Source organism: Pinus tabuliformis, chromosome 9 (genome assembly GCF_031772625.1).
Source record: "Pinus tabuliformis cultivar Carrire ecotype Pingquan chromosome 9, CPIR1, whole genome shotgun sequence".
NCBI classification, from domain to species: Eukaryota; Viridiplantae; Streptophyta; class Pinopsida; order Pinales; family Pinaceae; genus Pinus; species Pinus tabuliformis.
In genome coordinates, this window is record NC_142307.1 from 1,209,675,517 (window position 1) to 1,209,683,159 (window position 7,643).

Here is a 7,643-nt window from a genome sequence, read left to right on the forward strand (position 1 = left end):
GTCAAGGATTCATGGATCTGGATGAATCTCGTAACACTATCAAAGTTTAATTGTAAAAATTTTATTTTCAGGTTGTCAAAATGAAAAATTTTCTTCAATATAGATCGTCGATTGAGTACTGGTCTTATAACTAATATGATGAAGTATGTGATGCTTTAGTGTTGGATTTTATAAAAAGGCATTGGATGATATTTTTTTTGGTAAGGTAGTAAAAGCTACATCTTCCCAGGAAGCAAGGAAAACCCTGGAAACGGAATTTGATAAAAAGGAAAGTGGCATGCAACAGCAAGTTGTGTCACAATTTGTTGAAGAATCAATAGTGAAGTCAACCATATAAATGAGAGTAGATGAGAAAGACTCTAGGAGGAAAAAAAATCTTAGAGAATCCTAGTCGAAGGTGGATGATGGCTGTGAAGACTATAAAATTGAAACTCATTATGCAGACATGCATATGGATGAAGAAGACAAAATAAAGATTGTAGAGAGAGATGTTGAAGCCTCTATGTGTGAAGTAGAGAAAGAGCATATTCACGTGGATTTTGAAGATGATGGTTAATTCCATTGTGATGAGGCACAAGTGGATGATGACTACAAAGTGAGATGTGAATTAGTGAATCCATCCACAACTAATGAATTTGGTGAAGTTGAAATTGTTAATGAGCACATGAATGCTCGGATATACCACCATAGAGTGGACACAAATTATGTGGATTTTAACTTTGATGAATAAAAACTAACTTATGATAAGTGGTTGCACATGATACCAAAAAAAGAACACATTGATATGTTTTTATTTGGTGTGAGAGTCCCACTTGTGTCTGAAAGCCAGGTGGAATGAAACATGTTTGCAACAATAGAGGTTTGTAAAGAAGTGGAAGAGAAGGTAGTGAAGGAAGAGGAATATGAGAAATCTCTCACTACATAATGAATATATTTTTAACATTTATTTTGAGTGTGTCAGTAAACAAGATAACAATCCAGCTAAAAAAGATGAAGAAAAAGACGCAAGACAAGACATGGCATTTTTTGAAGATAAAGAATAAAACATTAACACAGTCTTTCAATAATGGAGTAAAAAAGAGATAACCTTTTACTATCAAGAAATATGGAAGAAATAAGATTAGGAATATGAAGCGCAAGAATTAGAGCAAAGAGGCATTTTGAATATTAAGATTTATGATAGTAGTCCATGACTGAAAAACTTGTTGAAGGGGCAGTTGCAGAAGGATGGCTCAGAGAAAATACAAGAGCAGTCAAAGAAAAAATTGCAGCAGAAATAAGTGAAGAAATATGGAGCTTACAACAAGAAAGTGTAACCAAGAATTAAATAGTTTTGAGGGTTTAGAATTTGGAAGAAAGGAAAAATAAAATCCAACATTGTAAAACTTTTGAGTCATTATAAGCCTAACCAAGACTTAGAACACTAGGCATGTTTAAGTTATGATTTAGTCAATTTTGATTGTAAGCCTAGAAGGCATAGCTTTTCATGTTTGATTTATGTTGAGTCATACGGTCGTAATTAAGGGGGAATCTTGGAAATTGTAAATTACTTCCATATGAATGCAATTCATGGAGAAGTGAGTTGAGTTAAGATGCATCTAATATTAGAAGTCAAGAGTGAGCTTTTCAAGTGTGAGTTAGCCAGAGAAGAAGGTAATTCAAGTTAGAGTTTTTCATGATTCCATAATGTTGGCATTATGACACAGGTTTGGCGCTATGACATACGTGTTGTCCTTGATGGAAACTCACTCAGATGACAGATCAAAGTCCAGGCTCTCAGAATGAAAGAAAAGGAGATATATGTAGGTTCCTCTTAACCAAGTCGTATATACACGCGAGTTCGAAGATCATAAGGCGCCTATACGTATGCATGCACTTTCATGCAAGGAAAAGCATGTACATGTGGGAAAACTTAGTTTTTGGTCCACGGTATTTGGACCTATGGTTTTGGACCATGGTATCTCATCCGAAGTGTTGAACCCAGGTATTGGGTCCATGGTATTGATTCTTTATGGTTTTGGACCATAGTATTGAGTAACGCCTAAGACTATAAAAGGGGAAGGAGATCATTAGGCAAAGGAATTCACTCAAGCATTGAATATCTAATGAAGAGCAAGATCTAGAATTAGGTTATGGTGCATAGCTGGATCTGAACCAAGGAGGAACCCCAGCGCAAGAAGAAGGATAAGTTCTATTGTTGGGTCAAGATCTTAGGGCTTGAATAGTAGTATCTTTGTGTGATTTTTATATGTTATATTTGGCGCATGACTTGATCTATAAATCTAATAATCCAAGGATAAATCATGTCTGAATAAGTGAAAAGGGTAAATTATGTTTTATAGACCTGTACGTAGGCTCGGCACAGCAGAGGTGCATATACACGCTAGTTCAGTAAGTCAAAGTAGCGTATACACTGGTTGGTCTTAATATAGAAGCGTATGTACACAAGTTATACATATTGAAGTGGTGTACGTCCCGTGAAATATGTTTTAGCTACTTCTGTTTAGTGTTGCAGTGTTTTGGGTTCAAGATCAGTTTCTGGTTATTGTCAATGTAGTCTGCTTACAGCATTCAAAGAAGTAATTGTTTGATTCAATTTTGATTGAAGCAAAGGATATTGGGTGATGCAAATGTATTTTATGTTTGATTATTGTCATTGATGGATCCAGTTTAAATATTTATGACACGTGGTCCCTAAAAAAAGAGAAGGTTGTAACCTTCTGTAGGTCAGCACCTACGTACAAGTACATCAGCTAGTAAAAGAGCTAAGGGGGTTGTATCTCCCTTCCAGGAGAAGTTGGAAAATGAGAGAAGGTTGTAGCCTTCTGCAGGTAGAAGCCTGCAAATTGGTATAAGACTGCATCAATACAGATCCATTGTAAAAAAAAGTTTCTAATTGAAAGAAGATAGAGATGAATTGTAGCAGGTGGTTTTCACCCACTTTGGGTTTCCACCTTATATATTGTGTTCTTGTGTGTGACTGTCTGTTCTGTTTTAATGTTCCTGGTTACTGGTTCTGATCAACATCTGAAGAATAAATTAAATTATAAGTCTGCAAGTTATACACTAGTTTCCTTAATTATAGTTGTGTATATACGTTGTTTTCACTAACTGAAGTAGCGTATGCAAATCTAATTACGAAATGAAAAATAATTGACTTGATAATACTGATTCACCCCCCCTCTTAGTATTATTTCCAACACATAATTAGTAAGTGTGGTCCTTATATACCCAAGATTGGGTCATTGTAATGTGTGAAAATCCAAGAGCAGGAACTCTGGTGGTTGTGTATGCGAGAAATATTTATGGATAAAGGTTTATTTTGGTGAATTTCTTTGCTTTCCTCCTCTTCCTTTCCATCACACTTGTTTCCTATGCCAATTACCTAAATTTAACCAAGACCGCTCTGCCTTTGACTGCCTCCATTTATTATTGTTAGAGAGAAAACCAATATCAACTACTAATGTGGCAAGTGAGCAAGGGTTTGTCATTTGATCTAGTATATGTTATAGAGAATCATGTTTATGAGTGTAATGATGTGGCAAGCGAGCAAGGATTCGTCATTTGATCTAGTATATTTTATAGAGAAGCATATTTATGAATGTGCATATAAGAATTTCCATTAAAATGTGGTAAGAAAAACCTATTTTGATTTTGCTTTGAATTGTTTCCAACTCATTCCAACTCATTTGAAAAGATACTATGGACATGATAATGTTGTCCTTCAATATGAAAGGGCAGCCTAAGGTGAAAAAATTATTGGTCTTTCATTTGATATATGGGATATGGGATTTCTATGTCACTTGAAATATCTTGATAAGTTGAAATCAATAAATGAGAATGATATTGAATAATGATTTGATCATGAGGTAGAAAAACACTAACCATTGGTTAACCTTATGACATGGGATGATAATTAGGAAATTAAAAGTACCATTTTGAGATCTTTCCTGAAAACATGGTAATTAATGTAATTCACAAGTTTCATTATGAAACCAATGGGAAGGGAAACTTTACTCAGAAGAACAATTCCTTAAGGAAGAAAAAATTCCTAACGAATAACTCTAACTACACTAAATGCAGTAGAGTTCATGAAAATAAGTAGAATAAGTATTGGAAAATTATGATATATGTGTTGTCCAATTACCATTATATGAACTCAATAATCAATGAATGTATGCCTTTGGTTTATGACTTGTGACATTGAAAAAGAGAACCATTTTCGTAAGTCATGGGTCACCCATGTTGTGCTAAAGTATATGTGACCTTTGTCACATTTTTTTGGGACTTCTAATATGTACGTCAACAATATAGGTAGGTAATTGAACACTATATTTATCATATCTTAAATATTTAATGTTTTACATTTTCACTAATTATATTTTCTAATAACTTTTATTATGCCATATTGTTTCTCGCTGTGTGTGAGTTTCATAATCAATTTGATGGTTATAATTTTGTTGTAGAACTTGTATTGATCAATAAAATACAACAAAATGAAATATTTTTTAAAGAAGATAAATATGAGAAGATTTTGATTCATATATTTGTGTGTGTGTGTGTGTGTGTTTGTGTTTAAATATTTCATTTAATTTTAAGAGTTTAGTTTTGATTACATGATTAAAATCTAAGATATTATTTTTGAATTTTAACTATATGGTTAAGGTCTAAAATATCATTATATATAACTTGGGTTAATCATTAAAATATCAAATATGAGGAGAAGGGAAGGGGGAGTGATGGCGCCATTTTTGAATGGGGGTTTCTACTAGGGTTTCAAGGTAGTTTGTCCTTTTCTCCTAGTATGGTTGGCAGGTGTTCCCATATTTGATGGTCAGAAGCTTGACAGGGGTATACTCCTTTTTCCTAATAGTTCCTGAATATTTCACTTGGTTGAAACCTCTGACTAATCATTTTATTCCGTTGATTTTTTTTTTACCTGGATTGTTTTACTCCACGTTGGGGATATTATGGGTTCCTAGGTCCTGATCTATTGGTATCTGTTGAGTTGGCGGGAGTGGTGTGGTCATCATGACTTATGTGGAGGAAGTGGATTATGACCGAATGGGCTCCAATAGGGGCTCCATTTTTGTCTCAAGTGGTGCAACAACTACAAATGGTAGTCTCCTCACATAGTCTTCTAAGGTTGTGGATGTGAGTTAAAACCCAATTGATGGGTTATCATGGAACCCTAGTCATGTGGTTCTGGGGGGTATATAGTTTCATACTACTTGTCTATTTATCTCATTGGTGTCAACTTGTGCTAGTTTCTATCCTTTCTCTATGGAGTTTCCACATCTGGCATCGATATGGGTTTTTCTCACACTTTTCCTAGTTTTTCAAATGAGGGGTTTTTGAACTATCCAGGCTAATTGTTGGGGGTTTTAATGGTGGAAGTCTCCATTTTAATGGCTTGAGTGGGGGCTCCTCTACCTTTTTCTTTCCTTAATATTTGAATAATTTTGGTTGTGTTGAGGGTATATTATCAAGGGAATATATTAACCTTGTTGATTGTCTCATTAGGGGGTGATGCCTTAGACCTTTGTCAACCAGGCAGTAACTGTTGTGGATCCTCCATTTGGATCAGGGCTAGAAGTATCACCATATGGGGATTATGGTGATGAGATATAGGAGGAAGGGCTTTCAGGTCTTCCCACCAAAAATAAAAAGTAATTTCAGGTTTTAAAGGAGGATCTCAATCCCGTGCCACATAGTATTTGTGTGGGGGATGAGGTTGATCTAGCCGATGCAGTTGATTTGGAAAATAAATCACTTACGGGTCATGCTTGAGGGTATATAATTAGTTTGAGCACCATCATGGACTAGTGTGACAAGTGCATCATGCCTATGGTTTCTGAGGTTCCAGTATTTTTCTCTTGGCCATGGGATGGGTCAAGTTGTCCTTTAATGCAAAGGAGGATGTGTGTATAGTAGCAAAGGATTTGTGTTCCATTGAATCCACTCTAGTGATCTTTAAATTATGGATGCCACTTTTCTATATTGGATGGATGAAATCCCTGTGTGGGTTCATTATCCAGGTTTTCCCTCAAATATGTGGAATTCTTAGAGCTCTACAAACTTGGGAAATAGTCTGGGGGTTTCTCGGATACTGATTTTTCTTTTCTAGAGTCATGGAATAAGTTTATTGCTAGGTGTTAGGTAATTTAACTGGAGGTTAAATTACTTCATAAATTGCATGGGGGCTTCACTCAAAGAACCTATAGCATCATGTGTTCTCGGCATAGTAAAATATACCCTTAATTTGACTACATATTGGAAAATACCTCTAAAAATCACTTTATTTAACACCCTACTAATAAAAACCCAATACACCTTCCCAATTTAAAAACCCCTACTTTCAATAAATATTGTAGGTATCCATTTTTTTGTTAACATTTGTATATATTCATATCCCTTTATTTTCATTAACAATGGTAAGGAGATTCTATAGTTATAAAGAATAACCTAAATACTAGGTAGCTGAAAACTTGAAAGTTTTGATAAAAAAGAGGGAGATATAAGTTGGTTGATTTACAAATACATATTGTGAAAAAATTGAATGGAAAATACATAGATTTTAACTCTTAATTGCATCTACATTCTATTGAATACTAAAAAATATATACTAGAATAGTTCAAAACAAAACCTCAATAACCAACACAATAGAGCACCTTTTATCTTGCTTATAGAATAGGAAGAGGAGAGAAAGTACAATGAATATGGACACATGAAAAATCCTATCTAGTTGGACTTTGTCAAATCATATCCCTAATCTGATCACCTAGTGCACCATAGTTGCATGGTAAGAGTGCCAAGTAAGTGTGTATCCATCAAAAGATGATTTGAAGCATGCAAGCTTGCATCCCTTCCTTGAGGTTTGTGTCCTCTACCTAAGATGGGAATTTCTCTTGCATAAGTATTCTAATTAATTAAGAATCTACACCCTCTTAGTAAGAATAGATCATGCATACTAAAAATAACAAAATAAAAGCTCTAATAATAGAAAAAATCTATCCAAAACTAAAATTGCTATATTTGAAACACCATCTAAGATGGAACTAACTAAAGGCGTGACAAGTGTGCCCTTAGCATGCAAGCACCATATTCCAAACAATAGTTTATTTCAATGTCTCCCGTGGCATGCATGTGCTATCTACCAGGTAATAGTTGGTATCAATGTCTACTTCACTTTCATTCAACGTGTTCATCTCTAATATAAGGAAAGGGTGAAGGTCCCATATTTGTTGTCTTCTCTACTAGATCATCATTGGGAGGATCATTAGTTGAGCAACAGGTAAAATATATTAACATACACATTAAACATATATCATAAAGGTATTAGTAATTTCGTGCATGTATGTTCTAGAGAAAAGCTTCTTGGGCGCGAGAGTGAAAGTGGGAAGAAAGATCAGAAGTGGGAAGTGGGAGTGGAAGTGTGAGTGAGAAGTGAAAATTTCAAAATATCCTAGGTTGGGAGCGTTTTTGGGAGTGAATTTTATATAATATGCTTTTATAAATTTTGATGCATATATGTTAAAAAAATCATGTAGAATGATGAATTTGTGATAAAACACATAAAAAAATGGATTAAACAATATAACATCATTCATCTAGTAGTTATAATCTTCATAAACCATACCAC